The sequence below is a fragment of the Bos grunniens genome, chromosome 1 (assembly GCF_055505025.1).
Source record: "Bos grunniens cultivar Pamir isolate PY7600 chromosome 1, Bosgru_T2T1.0, whole genome shotgun sequence".
NCBI lineage: Eukaryota > Metazoa > Chordata > Mammalia > Artiodactyla > Bovidae > Bos > Bos grunniens.
The window spans coordinates 7,804,472-7,820,992 of NC_141165.1; the positions used below are offsets into that span (position 1 = coordinate 7,804,472).

Sequence of the window (16,521 nt, forward strand, 5' to 3'; positions counted from 1 at the left end):
CCTAAAGCTAACAGAAATTTCTGGAAGCTCTGAAGGCCTGAATGGCAATAATCTGTCCATAAAATGCTTGTTTCCCGTGGGGAGGGCCGTCAGAATGGCTGGCCGCCTCATCTGTCACCCCTAATTAGGAATGTCCCCATTATTAAGACACAGGAAACTGAAGCAGCCACTTCTAATTATTTAATTAGCAACCCATTGAGCTTCTCACCACCCCGAGACAAATATTTGGGGCATAATTAAATGCCATCATGTCTTCCGTAAAGTTGCTCTCATGTGAGCTAATTCAGCATGTAAAATAAGAAGATTATGCATATTAGGTGAAAAAAATGGAAAATCTTATAGAAAAAAAAAAAAAAAGAAGCAACTTCTGCTTTCTAGAAGAGTTCTCTTTTCAGAGAGGGGGCCCCCTACCTCTGCGCAGATAGAGCGCAAGACCCCATGCAGCTGAGAACCGGAGGGCTCACCGTTTCATCACTGAGTTTGATCCAGATTGAAAGTGAAAGTGAAGGCTCTCAGTCGTGTCCGACTCTTTGCGACCCCATGGACCGTAGCCTACCAAGGCTCCTCCATCCATGGAATTTTCCAGGCAAGGGTACTGGAGTGGGTTGCCATTTCTTTCTCCTGAGGATCTTCCCAACCCAGGGATCGAACCCGGGTCTCCCTCATCGCAGGCGGATACTTTACCATCTTACTCAACAGCACAAATCCTTGCAACATACCACACTGTGACTAGTGCCTGGCGGTGCACTCCCTAAGAAACCAAAAGCAGAAGACGAAAGACTGTACCCCGGAGCTTTGAACTGTGGTGTCAGCATGAGAAGGGAGGAGGGCAGCAGAGACCCCCCCCAAGACACCCTGACACCTTCACCTGATGTTATCGAGTTGAGTCAGCAGGATCCCCGGCCTGGCGACACCCTAAGTAAGCCAGCTCGGCTAATTTACCCTGAGGATCAGAGCGCATCAGTATGGGGCAGGATGGGGGTGCAGGGCTGCGGGACTCCACCCTCCACTTGCTCTCCGAGCTCGGGCTGGGGGGGGGCCACTGACAGTGCCTAACAAAGGGCTGACCTGCTCGCGCTGCGTTTTGAGAAGATTCCTCTCAGAGCCGAGGAGTCCGGGAGGCTGAGCAAGGCTGATCACCCAGAAAAGGGCCACTGGATCGCAGCTGGAGGAAGGACAAAAAGTGAGGAGGGACTGAGCGAGGCCTCACCAGGACGCGGGAGGGGAGGAAGAGGCAGGAGCTGGGGTGACACGGAGCGTGGAGACCACGTGACTGGTGTGGCCAGTCTAAGGGCGATTCGAGGTCAGTTCAGCACCGTCCCTCCCTCTCAGACTTCCAAATGCAAACTCTGCGTTCAACGAAAGCCCTGGGAAGCATGGGGTTTCAACCCTCCGCAGAGAAACCCGTCCTTTGATTCAGAGACAACGCGATGCTGAATGGACCCTGCATCCTCGGCTGATCCCCAGGATGCTGGCTTCCGGCCCAGGCTGAGAGCCGGTCAGGACAGGAAACGCGCTGGGGAGGTTCTTCCGACTTTGCCAAGCGGTAGCTGCAGACCTTTGTCATCACACTGCTGCTGCTGCTAAGTCGCTTCAGTCGTGTCGGACTCTGTGCGACTCCATAGACGGCAGCCCACCAGGCTCCTCTGTCCCTGGGATTCTCCAGGCAAGAACACTGGAGTGGGTTGCCATTTCCTTCTCCATGTCATCATGCTAACCTCTGGCTTTTCCGTTTTATTTTGAAAACAAGTCATTTATGGAGCTAAACCAATTTCTCGTTTTACCTTTGCTGCCAGTGGACGCAGCCTTCGATGCTTCCCTGGGGCCAGGACCGAGTCAGTTCTCAGTCTTTTCATCAGAAATGTTTCTTTTCTTTTGTAACCGTTCTGCTACCCTGTGCGTTTACCTTTAGAAGCTTATCCAAGCTTTTCTGAAAGTGGGCAAGGATGCTCTACCCTGTGCAGCTGCCTCTGTGTGTCCAAGAGCTCGGAGCAAGGAATCAGACACACAGGAAGCCCACTGCCTGGTGACCCCACCTCACACGCAGTAAGAGCAAGGTCCCTGTGTGGGTCCCATTGTGTTCCCTGAAAGGTATGTTGAGGTCTTAGCCTATGGGTACCTGTGAATGTGACCTTATATGTAAATAGGGTTTTTTGAAGATAAAGTCCTACTGGAGTAGGCTAGGCTCTTGATCTAATATGACTGGAGTCTATAAGAAAAGAGACACAGAGGCAGGGGCCCACAGGAATGCACCGGCAGGACATGGACAGTGACAACCACACAGAGGGATGATGGTCGTGAGACGACGGGGTGTGGATGGGTGGCGGAGGGCAGAGATTAGAATTATGCTGCTGCAAGACAAGAAATGCCAAGGATGGCTGGCAGCCAGCAAGGGAGCAACCGTGGCCTTATAAGACCTTGATTTCAGACTTCTGGTCTCCAAAATGGTGAGAGAACACATTTCTGATGCTTTCAGCCACCCAGTTTGTGATCTTTTGTTACAGAAGCCTCAGGACACTGATACAGTCCTTCATGCAGGAGCAGACGCCGCCCTGCCCCCAGGCTCCATATTGGCCTCATGTGCTTGCTTGCTCTCCTCCCTAGGATCTCGGAGACCACCAGGAGTCTGGCAGCTCTTCCCCAACATCCGACACATGTAGGACTTGTTCCTTCATATCTTTCAGATCTGCTCAGACCTCACCTTCTAAGGGAAGCCCTCCTGACTGCTCTCTATATACAAACCACCCACTCCTGCCCTCTGTATGCTACAGTGCCTACCTGTTACAGACTGAACTGTCTCCTACCCCCAAAATATGCTGAATCCTAAGGCAATGGCACCCCACTCCAGTACTCTTGCCTGGAAAATCCCATGGACAGAGGAGCCTGGTAGGCTGCAGTCCATGGGGTCGCTAAGAGTCGGACACGACTGAGCGACTTCACTTTCACTTTTCAATTCATGCATTGGAGAAGGAAATGGCAACCCACTCCAGTGTTCTTTCCTGGAGAATCCCAGGGACAGTGGAGCCTGGTGGGCTGCCGTCTATGGGGTCGCACAGAGTCAAACACAACTGAAGCGACTTAGCAGCAGCAGCAACCCCTATTTACTCAGAACCTTATTTTGTGATAGAGACTTCACAGAAGGAATCAAGTTAAAATGAGCCCATTGTGGGGGGTGGGGGGCGGTCCACACACCATATGGGGGCTTCCCTAGTGGCTCAGACAGTAAAGAATCCACCCACAGTGCAGGAGACCTGGATTCAACCCCTGGGTTGGGAAGACCTCCTGGAGAAAGGAATGGCAACCCACTCCAGTATTCTTGCCTGGAGAATCCCAGGGACAGAGGAGCCTGGTGGGCTACAGTCTATGGGGTCCCAAAGAGTGGGACACAACCGAGCGACTAACAAAACGACAAGCATGACTGTGTCCTTGTGAAAAGGAAAGACACCCACAAAGGAGAGGGGACGTGAAGGCAGTGAAAGAAGATAACATCCACAAGCAGGAAGGAGGCCTGGAGGAGCTTCCCCTTCACGGCCTTGGGAAGAACCGACCCCGTCGGCACTGATGTCGGACCTCCGGCCTCCGGCACAGAGAGGTGACACAGTCCTGTTGTTTAAGCCGCGCAGTCTGCGTATTGGCAAAGGCAGCCCTCACAGACTAACACACTTTCTGATCTGCTACATGCTTCCTTCTTCTTTCTTTGCTCCCTCTTAGAATCCAACCCCAAGTGGGCAGGGACTTTTTACACTGTATTTACTCTGGTCACCACGCAAGTGCTTGCAACAATGTCTGGTATGAAGCAGCTGTGTGATAAATACCTGGAATAAACGAATGAATGTGTCCACTGCTCCCTCCATGACTGGCACCACACTTACATCAGGTACGATCCTGAGCGATTATTTTTTCCTGCTGACACTAAATACGTGATGTCTTCTAACGCACCACTTGCCCGACTCTCCAACACCAGCTGGTGGCCAACAATTCAATTCAATTCTGACACTGTCTACCTAGAGTCAGTGAAAGGGGTCCTTTGGTCCCTAAGACTGTCCCCACTTCAGACATCAGTCACAAGTCCTGGGCCACCCAGTCTTCTGACAAACGGCTGTAAATCAGAGGTGCCCGAGGCCCCCTCTGCAGGTTTGATAATCCTCTAGCACAACTCACAGAACTTCAGGAAGGTGCTTCCTTTACTACTGTTGTTTTTGCTGTTTAATCACTAAGTCGTGTCTGACTCTTTGCAACTCCCTGGACTGTAGCAAGTGAGACTCCTCTGTGCATGGGATTCTCCAGGCAAGAATGCTGGTTCAGATTCAGATTAGTCGCTCAGTTGTGTCTGACTCTTTGCGACCCCATGGACTGTAGCACGTCAGGCCTCCCTGTCCAAACTCATGTCCATTGAGTCAGTGAAGACATCCAACCATCTCATCCTCTGTCGTCTCCTTCTCCTCCTGCCCTCAATCTTTGCCAGCATCAGGGTCTTTTCCAATGAGTCAGCTCTTCGCATCAGGTGGCTGGAGTACTGGAGTTTCAGTTTCAGCATCAGTCCTCCCAATGAAACCCAGGACTGATTTTCTTTAGGATGGACTGGTTGGATCTCCTTGCAGTCCAAGGGACTCTCAACAGTCTTTCCAACACTACAGTCCAAAAGCATCAATTCTTCGGCACTCAACTTTCTTTATAGTCCAACTCTCACATCCATACATGACTACTGGAAAAGCCATAGCCTTGACTAGATTGACCTTTCTTGGCAAAGTAATGTCTCTGCTTTTTTATATGCTGTCCAGGTTGGTCATAACTTTTCTTCCAAGGAGTAAGCCTCTTTTAATTTCATGGCTGCAGTCACCATCTGCAGTGATTTTGGAGCCCAAAAAAATAAAGTCTGTCACTGTTTCCATTGTTTCCCTATCTATTTGCCATGAAGTGATGGCAAACCAATGTCTTAGTTTTCTGAATGTTGAGTTTTAAGCCAACTTTTTCGCTCTCCTCTTTCACTTTCATCAAGAGGCTCTTTAGTTCCTCTTCGCTTTCTGCCATAAGGGTGGTGTCATCTGCGTATCTGAGGTTATTGATATTTTTCCCGGCAATCTTAATTCCAGCTTGTGCTTCATCCAGCCCAGCATTTCTCATGATGTACTCTGCACAGAAGTTAAATAAGCAGGGTGACAATATACAGCCTTGACATACTCCTTTCCCAATTTGGAACCAGTCTGTTTTTCCATGTCCAGTTCTAACTGTTGCTTCCTGACCTGCATACAGATTTCTCAGGAGGCAGGTCAGGTGGTCTGGTATTCCCATCTCTTTCAGAATTTTCCACATTTTGTTGTGACCCACACAGTCAAAGGCTTTGGCATAGTCAATAAAGCAGAAGGAGATGTTTCTCTGGAACTCTCTTGCTTTTTCGATGATCCAGCAGATGTTGGCAATTTGATCTCTGGTTTCCTCTGCCTTTTCTAAATCCAGCTTGAACATCTGGATTATACAGTGAAATCTGTATATGCAAATTATACATTGAATATATATATTGTGCATCTGTATATTGAAATTATACATTGAAATTATATTGAATATATTGTATATATTGAAATTATACATTGAAATCTGGATTATAGAGTGGAAGTGAGAAATAGATTCAAGGGATTAGATCTGATAGACAGAGTGCCTGAAGAACTATGGACAGAGGTTCGTGACACTGTACAGGATGCAGGGATCAAGACCATCCCCAAGAAAAAGAAATGCAAAAAGGCAAAATGGTTGTCTGAGGAGACCTTACAAATAGCTGTGAAAAGAAGAGAAGCAAAAGGCAAAGGAGAAAAGGGAAGATATACACATTTGAAAACAGAGTTCCAAAGAATAGCAAGGAGAGATAAGAAAGCCTTTCTAAGTGATCAATGCAAAGAAATAGAGGAAAACAACAGAATGGGAAAGACTAGAGATCTCTTCAAGAAAATTTGAGATACCAAAGAAACATTTCACGCAAAGATGGGCACAATAAAGGACAGAAATGGTATGGACCTAACAGAAGCAGAAGCTATTAAGAGGTAGCAAGAATACACAGAACAACTATACAAAAAACATCTTCATGACCCAGATAATCACGATGGTGTGATCACTCTCCTAGAGTCAGACATCCTGGAATGTGAAGTCAAGTGGCCCTTAGGAAGCATTACGACAAACAAAGCTAGTGGAGGTGTTGGAATTCCAGCTGAGCTATTTCAAATTCTAAAAGATGATGCTGTGAAAATGCTGCACTTAGATCAGATCAGATCAGATCAGTCACTCAGTCATGTCCAACTCTTTGCGACCCCATGAATCGCAGCATGCCAGGCCTCCCTGTCCATCACCAACTCCCGGAGCTCACTCAGACTCATGTCTATTGAGTCAGTGATGCCATCCAGCCATCTCATCCTCTGTCGTCCCCTTCTCCTCTTGCCCCCAATCCCTCCCAGCATCAGAGTCTTTTCCAATGAGTCAACTCTTCGCATGAGGTGGCCAAAGTACTGGAGTTTCAGCTTTAGCATCATTCCTTCCAAAGAAATCCCAAGGCTGATCTCCTTCAGAATGGACTGGTTGGATCCCCTTGCAGTCCAAGGGACTCTCAAGAGTCTTCTCCAATACCACAGTTCAAAAGCATCAATTCTTCAGTGCTCAGCCTTCTTCATAGTCCAACTCTCACATCCATACATGACCACAGGAAAAACCATAGCCTTGACTAGACGAACCTTTGTTGGCAAAGTAATGTCTCTGCTTTTGAATATGCTATCTAGGTTAGTCATAACTTTCCTTCCAAGGAGTAAGTGTCTTTTAATTTCATGGCTGCAGTCATCATCTGCAGTGATTTTGGAGCCCAGAAAAATAAAGTCTGACACTGTTTCCACTGTTTCCCCATCTATTTGCCATGAAGTGATGGGACCAGATGCCATGATCTTCGTTTTCTGAATGTTGAGTTTTAAGCCAACTTTTTCACTCTCCATTTTCACCTTCATCAAGAGGTTTTTGAGTTCCTCTTCATTTTCTGCCATAAGGGTGGTGCCATCTGCATATCTGGGGTTATTGTTATTTCTCCCGGCAATCTTGATTCCAGCTTGTGTTTCTTCCAGTCCAGCATTTCTCATGATGTACTCTGCATAAAAGTTAAATAAGCAGGGTGACAATATACAGCCTTGACGTACTCCTTTTCCTATTTGGAACCAGTCTGTTTTTCCATGTCCAGTTCTAACTATTGCTTCCTGACCTGCATACAAATTTCTCAAGAGGCAGATCAGGTGGTCTGGTATTCCCATCTCTTTCAGAATTTTCCACAGTTTATTGTGATCCACACAAAGGCTTTGGCATAGTCAATAAAGCAAAAATAGATGTTTTTCTGGAACTCTCTTGCTTTCTCCATGATCTAGCGGATGTTGGAAATTTGATCTCTGGTTCCTCTACCTTTTCTAAACGGTTCACATATTGCTGAAGCCTGGCTTGGAGAATTTTAAGCATTACTTTACTAGCATGTGAGATGAGTGCAATTGTGCAGTAGTTTGAGCATTCTTTGGCATTGCCTTTCTTTGGGATTGGAATGAAAACTGACCTTTTCCAGTCCTGTGGCCACTGCTGAGTTTTCCAAATTTGCTGGCATATTGAGTGCAGCAGTTTCACAGCATCATCTTTCAGGATTTGGAATAATTCAACTGGAATTCTATCACCTCCACTAGCTTTGTTCGTAGTGATGCTTTCTAAGGCCCACTTGACTTCACATTCCATGATGTCTGGCTCTAGGTGAGTGATCACACCATCGTGATTATCTGGGTCGTGAGGATCTTTTTTGTACAGTTCTTCTGTGTATTCTTGCCATCTCTTCTTAACATCTTCTGCTTCTGTTAGGTCCATACCATTTCTGTCCTTTATCGAGCCCATCTTTGCATGAAATGTTCCTTTGGTATCTCTGATTTTCTTGAAGAGATCTCTAGTCTTTCCCATTCTGTTGTTTTCCTCTATTTTTTTGCATTGATTGCTGAAGAAGGCTTTCTTATCTCTTCTTGCTATTCTTTCTTATCTCTTCTTGAGGTATTTCAAATCCTAAAAGATGATGCTGTGAAAGTGCCTGGGGATGTGAGGTGGGACACAGAACTTACACGCCTTCTCTGGGGGTGCCACATTCAGCAACTCGATGTGTTCAGCAATGTGGAAGCTCCCTGAACCCCGCTGCTCAGGAGTTTTTACAGAAGTTCCATTACTTGCAAGTATAATGATTCAGTTACTGGTCATTGGTCATGACTTTAAGCCCCCTGCCTGTCTTCTCTCCCCAGAGGTTGCAGGGCAAGGCTGAAAATTTCAGGCTTCTAATCCCAGTGCAGTCTTTCTGGCAACCAGCCTCCATCCTGCAGAGGTAAATACAAGACCAAGAAACATATAAAAAGATGCTTGATATGATTAGCAGATGCAAACTATTATATACAGGATGGATAAACAACAAGGTCCTACTGTATAGCACAGGGACCTATACTCAATATCCGGTGATAAACCATAATGGAAAAGAATATGAAAAAGAGTATTTATATGTGCAACTGTACAGCTGACGCTAAAATTAAAATTACAACACTGTAAATCAACCATACTTCAGTAAAAATCTTTTTAAAAGATGCCCAATATAAATACTAATTAGAGAAAGATAAAACCCTGAAATATTTTATAGCCATCAAATTGGAAAATATTCAGAAGCCTAACGATGTCAGATATAAAGCCCCATGGGATCATTTACACATGAGTATGTGGAGGATAATTTGCTATAATCACTCTGAAAAGAAAAGGCTTCCTGTTCAATCCACCAGTGGTGTTTCTAGGAAAAGAAGAGAAAAATTCATGTGGAAGTGCCCGAGGGAAAATGGCACAAGGGTAGTTTATTGCACTGTTTGTCATAGAAAAAAATACACACGGGATAACCTTACTAAAATACATTTTGAAAACAGGCAAAAAATATGGATTCACATATAAGGTGTTAATAGAATTTTCAAATGCCATTCTGCTGCTGCTGCTTCAGTCGTGTCCGACTCTGTGCGACCTCAGAGACGGCAGCCCATCAGGCTCCCCTGTCCCTGGGATTCTCCAGGCAAGAACACTGGAGTGGGTTGCCATTTCCTTCTCCAATGCGTGAAAGTGAAGTCACTCAGTTGTGTCCAACTCCTAGCGACCCCATGGACTGCAGCCCACCAGACTTCTCCATCCATGGGATTTTCCAGGCCAGAGTACTAGAGTGGGGTGCCATTGCCTTCTCCAATGCATGAAAGTGAAAAGGGAAAGTGAAGTCGCTCAGTCGTGTCCGACTCCTAGCAACCCCATGGACTGCAGCCTACCAGGCTCCTCCGTCCATGGGGTTTTCCAGGCAAGAGTACTGGAGTGGGGTGCCAATGCCTTCTCCGATGCCATTCTAGGTAAACACCAATTGGAGATGATGGCTCCCCCTGGGTGAGGGACAGGACAACAAAGGGATAGTGGAAGGATATACCAGGAGCTTTGTCTGCATGTACGTTCCTTTGCTTCTGAAAGAAACAGGAGGCAGCTATGAAAAAATGCTGGAACTCACTAGAGTTGGGTGGTAAATGTGCTGTTTGTCATGAAGTTTTCTGAATACTTGACATCATTCATATTTTAAGAAAACCATTCAGCAGTATGCCTTTTAATATAATGACTCTTTTTCTCTCTAGCAGTACCTATTTTACTGCCACAGCACACACGCGTGCGCACACACACACACACCCCGTCACCTCTCGCATCGTGGGCTTTACACTGCCCGAGCGTGCATGTGTGCTCAGTCACTCAGTCATGCCCGACTCTTTGCGACCCCCTGGACTGTAGCCTGCCAGGCTCCTCTGTCTAAGGAATTTTGCAGGCAAGAACACTGGCTGCTGAGTCACTTCAGTCGTGTCCGACTCTGTGCGACCCCACAGATGGCAGGCCACCAGGCTCCCCCGTCCCTGGGATTCTCCAGGCAAGAAGACTGGAGTTGGAAATGGGTTGCCATTTCCTCCTCCGGGTTACACGGCCCGGGCCTCTGTAAATGGGGAGAAAAGGATGGACTGACTGTTCTCCAGGTTTCTGCCCAGCAGAAGATCATATGAAATATCTTCTCTTTTCAAAATGGGCTACCTCCCGTTGACCACTAGGTGGGACACCAGCTTGCCAGTTGCTGAATAAACAACGATGCACAGAGCGTGCTGGAAACAAGCCTCTGTTTTTGCATGGAGGACCACCATCAGAGAGCTCTTTGTGGAACAGCTTCACCGTGTGCTTTCCGAGTTTGGAAGCCGCAACTCCTTTGAACTGCCGCTGATGGCACTTATTGAAGAGTGCAGTGAGTAATGCGTTGCGAATTTGCACACATTTAAACATATATTTGATGCATTGAAGTTGTCTTTGGTCTGTAATTGTTTTTTTCTAGCTAACTGTGGTTGGAAGAGGAATTTAAAAAAAAAAGAAAAACAGAAAGTAGCATTCTCTGGTATCAATTACATGCCAGGAAGCAAACGACAGCTTTGTCTCCCGTGCCCCTCCGGCATGTCCTTGAAGAAGCATCGTTTCATAGTTGCAGAGGAGAAAGCAAAGACTCTGAGATGCCTCGTGCTTCACCCAGCATCCTACACGTGAGCAGCAGATGGAAACCTTGAAGCCACCTCTCACTTCCAACAACACTTGCCCTCTGCTGTCGTACGCCCCATTCAGTGCCGGGGACCAGCCCCAGCTGATCCAGGGTATTCGAAGGAGAGACGGCATAGGCGAGGATCAGGATACAATAGCTTCAATTAGATATTAATTAAAGATATAAAGAGTAATAGAATAAGGATAGCTCAGTAGGAAAATTCAGTGGAGAAAAGAGGCTGAGTAGCTTGGTTTACGCGGGAGACCAATAAAACTTCAAGACAAGAAGTTTGCACCACTTACGTAGGCCGCAGGCGTCCTTCTGTTCTCCCGAAGGAGAGGAGACACTGAGGCCTCCCCGGTCGGATCTTAGAAGCCCAGGCATAATTAGTAAGCATGGTGGGTTCCGCGCTCCAGATGGAGACTCAGCCAGAGTGAGAGAGAGAGCGACATGGGGAGACCAGTATTTCGAGAAACTGACCCCAATTCTTTATTTTCCAGAGTCTGTTTTTATACACTGAGATGTTATACAAAAGTCACGTGGGGACAGCAGTCCTGACTTTTATTAAAGTCAGGTGCTTCACACAAATGTATACAGAGGTCTTAGGGGTGTTACATCATCTTCTGGCCAGGGGGGCCTGCTGACAATTTACGACCCTCTCCTTGTGACAGCGGTCAGTCAATCAGGACACTTATTTCTCCAGGGCTGATTATTCTCAAAACAGACGCCACCCAAGTAAAGTTACATTCCTACAGGGTGAGGGTGTAGTGGGTTTTAGTTAAGGAAAGAATTTACTTAGCCTAAGGTCTAACGTGATTAATATCAAAGGTTAATTCTATATATTCATTAATGTGTGTAAGGGCAGGGGATGTGGAGACTTAGCAACAAACATTGGCTCAACAAATGAAAAACCCTTCACCAACACAATTTCTAATCAGCCCATTATACTTATACTAATAGTTTTCTAACTTCTCTAAAGAACCTGTTTTTAGAGGGTTTAAAGCATCTTGTGCCTCTCACGGTTGGGAGGCTGTGAGCAATCACATGTGGCTGGACGAGCCTGTCAGGCAGGCTAGAGAACCTTCAGAGGAGTTTGTAGGTTAAAACACTCTTGTCACACCCAAGAGTTTTTATTGACTGGAGCTCTAGGTTAACTCCTTCTCCGAAAGAGGTGGTGGGGGACAGCCCCCCGTAAAGTCAGAGGTGTAGGTAAGTGCACAAAGTAGTAAAGTAGGCAGGCTCTGGTTACGGGGGTAGACGCTCAAGGATTTCCAGGGGGACTCCTGAGGCTCGATCCCGCCTTTGCGTATGTCGAGCCTCCTTCCTCATGACCTTTGCCATGGGCGGAGTACCTCACTCTGGCCCCCAACAATTCAGGATGCCTTCGGAGTGAAAGAGAGAGAGAGACAAGGTGACAGAGAGAGAGAGGATGCAGAGAACATATTGAGCATAATTTAAACACTTGTAGGCACAGCCATAAAGGAACAGATTATAAGATAACAGACAAAAAGTCAGTCACCTCCAAGTTCTCTGAACCAAGATCCCCAAATAAAATGAAAACTATTGTAGCTTCTTCTTCCCACAAAATGAGTTTTTAAAGGTGTGAAAGGTCTAGAGAGCCATTTCTATACATCTAGAGGGAAAAGAAGGCCCTGGTGTGGTCTTTTGAGGGGCTTCCCTGGTAGCTCAGATGGTAAAGAAGCCACTTGCAATGCAGAAGACCCAGATTCAACCCCTGGGTCAGGAAGATCCCCTGGAGAAGGGAATGGCCACCCACTCCAGTATTCTTGCCTGGAGAATCCCATGGACAGAGGAGCCTGGAGGGCTACAGTCCATGGGGTCACAGAGAGTCGGACACGACTGAGTGACTAAGCACGAGCACATGGTCTTTTGACTCCAGATGTCAGATTCTTACAAGCAGTGTGTGCATTTGTGTGTGTGTGTCTGAGAGAGAGAGAGAGAGACAGAGATGGGGGGTGGGGAGAGCTGCCATAGCAAAGTAAGAGGCTTAAAACAGAGGCTCATTCTCATCCTGGAGGCCAGAAGTGTGAGATCAAGGTGCCGGCATGGTTGGTCTCCTCTGAAGGGCTCTCTCCTTGGCTGGTAGACGGCCACCTTCTCCCTGCATCTTCACATGGCGCCTCTGTATGTCTCTGTGTCTGAATCTCCTCTTCTAATAAGGACACCTGCCGGGAGCCGGCATATTGCATATTGAGTGCAGCACTTTCCACAGCATCATCTTTCAGGATCTGGAATAGCTCAACTGGAATTCTATCACTGCCGGGAGCCAGCGTGAGGAGCTCCACCCATGACAAAGGCCATGAGGAAGGAGGCTTGGCATACGCAAAGGTGGGATCGACCCTCAGGAGTCCCCCTGGAAATTCTCGAGCATTTACACCCAAAACCAGAGTCTGCCTACTTTCTGTTTTGTGCCTTCACCTACACCTCTGACTTTACGAGGGGCTGTCCCCCACTACCTCTCTGAAAAAAAGAGTTAGCTTACAGCTCCAGTTAATAATTCCTGGGTGTGACAGTGTTTCAACCTACAAACTCCTTTGGAAATCCTCTAGCCTGACTGAATAGGTTTTTCTGGCCACATGTGATTGTTCAGAGCCTCCCAACTGTGAGAGGCAGGAGATGTTCTAAACTGTCTAAACACAGATTCTTTTGAGTAGTTAAAAGATTGATTAGAAATTGTATTGGTGAAGGGATTTTCACTTGTTGGGCCAATGTTTGCTGCTAAGTTTCCATATCCCTTACCTGCTGTGTCCCTGGCAGTGTATTGATTAATATAATTGGTGTAAGTGGTAGCTTTAATGTTTGTAACCTGGGACCCTTGAGTTAATTCTTTTTCTTGTTATAGCCCACCACACCTTTGCTCTGTAGGAATGCAACTTTATCTAATGCTTTTGGAGGGTGGCTCCTGACCAATCACCTTTAGAGAAAAATAAGTTTTCTGAAGAAAGGGTCTTAAAATGTTAACAGGCCTCCAGGCCAGAAGATGATGCAAATCACCTAAGCTTTTGCATATGATAAGCAAGCCAGGAAGAAAGCCTGGCTTGCTGCATGACTCTACCCCTTCCCCCATTATCCTCTATGCATAATTTAAGGTATAAAAACTACTTTGGAAAATAAAGTGCGGGCCTTGTTCACCGAAACTTGGTCTCCCCATGTTGTTCTTTCTCTTACCTTCTGGCTGAATTATTCAGCCTCTTTTCTCCACTGAATTTCCTCACTGAGCTATCCTCATTCTATTACTTTTTATATCCTTAATTAACATTTAATTAAGCAGTTGTTTCCTGATGCTCACCTACGCCGTCTCTCCTTCGAATACCCTGGATCAGCCGGGGCTGGACCCCGGCAGACACTGGTCCTGTTGGATTAGGGCCCATCCATATAACCTCATTTAAGCTGAATGACCTCTTTAAAGACCCTGTCTCCAAATACAGTCACATTCTGAGGCATGCAGGTTAGGATGTCAATAGGTATTAATCTAGGGGGCACACAGTTCAGCTCATAGCAGAGAAAATACAAAGCATGAAGGAATCAGGTCAGAGTTTGTGGGATTCTATGAAAAGTCATAGATGGTGACATGGCCTTGTTTAGCCACCTAACTGGGACAGAATCATCCTGTCTAGAAATATCCCAGTTGACTGGCATCAGAGGTAAGTCATCAGTAGACTCTTTTTTTTTTTTTAATCATTTCAAAATAATTATGACAATATTCTGGGGAGATTACTTGAGCTTCCCTGGTGGCTCAGACGGTAAAGTGTCTGCCTGCAAGGCAGGAGACCCAGGTTCAATCCCTGGGTTGGGAAGGTATCCTGGAGAAGGAAATGGCCACCCCACTCCAGTACTCTTGCCTGGAAAATTCCGTGGATGGAGGAGCCTGGTAGGCTACAGACCATGGGGTCACAAAGTGTCAAACACGACTAAGTGACTTCACTTTCACTTATTCTGGGGAGATTATGAGGCATAAATTTTCATCTCTCCAAATTTCCCCATCAACTCAAACCAAGCAACATCTGTATCAAAATCAGAGACCTTGTGGGGCTCTCCTGGTGGCTCCGTGGTAAAGAATCTGCCTGCCAGTGCAGAGACATGGGTTGATCCCTGATCCAGGAAGATCCCACGTGCTTAGAGCAACTAAGCCCATGTGCCACGGCTTACTGAACCAACAATCCAGAGCCCAGCTGCTGAGCTGACATGCTGCAACTACTGAAGCCCGTCCCTAGAGCCTGTGCTCTGCACCTGGAGCGGCCCCCGCTCGCCACAGTAGAGCAAAGCCGGAGCAGCAACAAAGGTCCAACACAGTCAGAAATAAATCAGCAACTTTTTAAAAAATCAGAGACCTTGAACTTCAACAACAAAATAATTGACAAGGTACGGTGGCATTAGTGAGGTTGCTCAGTTGTGTCCGACTCTTTGCGACACCATGGAGTGTAGCCTGCCAGAGGAAGCTGGTATGGGATTTTCCAGGCATGAGTACTGGAGTGGGTTGCCATTCCCTTCTCCAGGAAAGCTTCCCAACCCAGGGATTGAACCCAAGTCTCCCCCATTGCCAGCAGACGCTTTACTGCCTGAGCCACCCAGGAAGCCATGGTGGCATTAGTGGTAAAGAATCTACCTGCCAATGCAGGAGACACAAGAAATGCAGGTTTGATCCCTGCATCCAGAAGATCCCCTAGAGTAGGAAACGGCACCCCACTCCAATATTCTTGCCTGGAAAATTCCATGGGCAGAGGAACTGGGTGGGCTACAGTCTGTGAGGCTACAAAGAGTCATGCATGACTTAGTGACTAAGCCATACACACACACACACACACACACACACGCGTCCCACTGAATTTTGCAAAATGAGCCTGTGGGGTAAATCAAAACAGCTACAAGACCCACGTGGTTGTAGACCTATGTGAGAGGAAAGGAAGGAATTCCAACAGCCCGGAGAACAGAAAAACCACAACAGTGCTCGCCTGTATTCACAGAAAGCACACAGGTCCAGGCTGAGAATGGTAACACCCAGTTCACCAGGGGCCACAAGGCGACCATGACACACCGTTCTGACCAGGAAGGAACAGTCTAGAAGCCCTCAGAAATAGTGCAGGCAAGCTTCCTTTCAAGACAAACTCCACACAGAGGATATAGGAGCGACGGATGCTGAAAACAGAGATGGTGCAGGAACAACATGGGGGAGGGGACCCGAACGTCAGATCTCTGGAAATATAACATTTTCTGTCACTTGGCAAAAGCATCAGAAGAGGGCGTGCTGGAGCCAGGAAGCTACAAAACCTGTCTCAAAGTATCCCTCACTCCCAGAAACACAGAAAAACTCATTTCACTCAAAACACAAAACGCAATAGAAGAGGATCGTGACCAATTCTAATATAAAAGTTATTGCATGCTGAAAAGAACACAATACTGTCCCTACAGACAATGAGAGCAAAACAGAAACCTACACTGCACAATGCAGATGAATTTTAAATGAGGCAAAAGGAACTAAGCAAGTGATAGATGCTATTATAGCGTAACTTAGGAACTTTCCCGGCAGTGCAGGGGTTAGGATTCGGCTTTCACGGCGGTGGCCCAGTTTCAATCTCTGGTCAGAAAACTGAGGTCCCATATGTCGGACAGTGTGGCCATAAAAAAAAAGTGTAACTTAAATCATAACTAGAAACATTTAGAAATAAAAGGTTTGAAAGGACAGGTGACAGAACAGGATTAGAAGTATAAGGGAAATTTTCATAAAAAATAAATTAGAACAGACATAAAGAGCAATAAACAAAACAAATAATGGCTTAAAAGAAACAAAATATAATGCGGATTCATGTTGATGTATGGCAAAACCGATACAATATTGTAAAGTAATTAACCTCCAATTAAAATAAATTTATTAAAAAAAAACAAAAAAA

General features: G+C 46.4%; 2 long non-coding RNA genes across 3 annotated transcripts in view; both read right to left on the reverse strand.

The window, feature by feature from the left end:
• The window catches only part of LOC147378906 (uncharacterized), a 99,067-nt gene extending 97,844 nt beyond the window's left edge, over window positions 1–1,223 (reverse strand). The window contains exon 1 of one of the 2 annotated variants that reach the window (XR_015164617.1): window positions 1,069–1,223. This is a non-coding gene — a long non-coding RNA (uncharacterized LOC147378906). The remainder of the gene's footprint in view (window positions 1–1,068) is intronic. The other variant, XR_015164536.1, reaches the window with a different exon arrangement.
• Window positions 1,224–7,692: 6,469 nt separating this feature from the next.
• Window positions 7,693–11,082, reverse strand: LOC147378907 (uncharacterized). The gene is made up of 2 exons (XR_015164666.1): window positions 10,915–11,082; window positions 7,693–8,357 (listed from the first exon to the last, which is right to left on the reverse strand). It is a non-coding gene; the product is annotated as an uncharacterized LOC147378907 (long non-coding RNA).
• Between the last annotated feature and the right edge of the window lie 5,439 nt (window positions 11,083–16,521).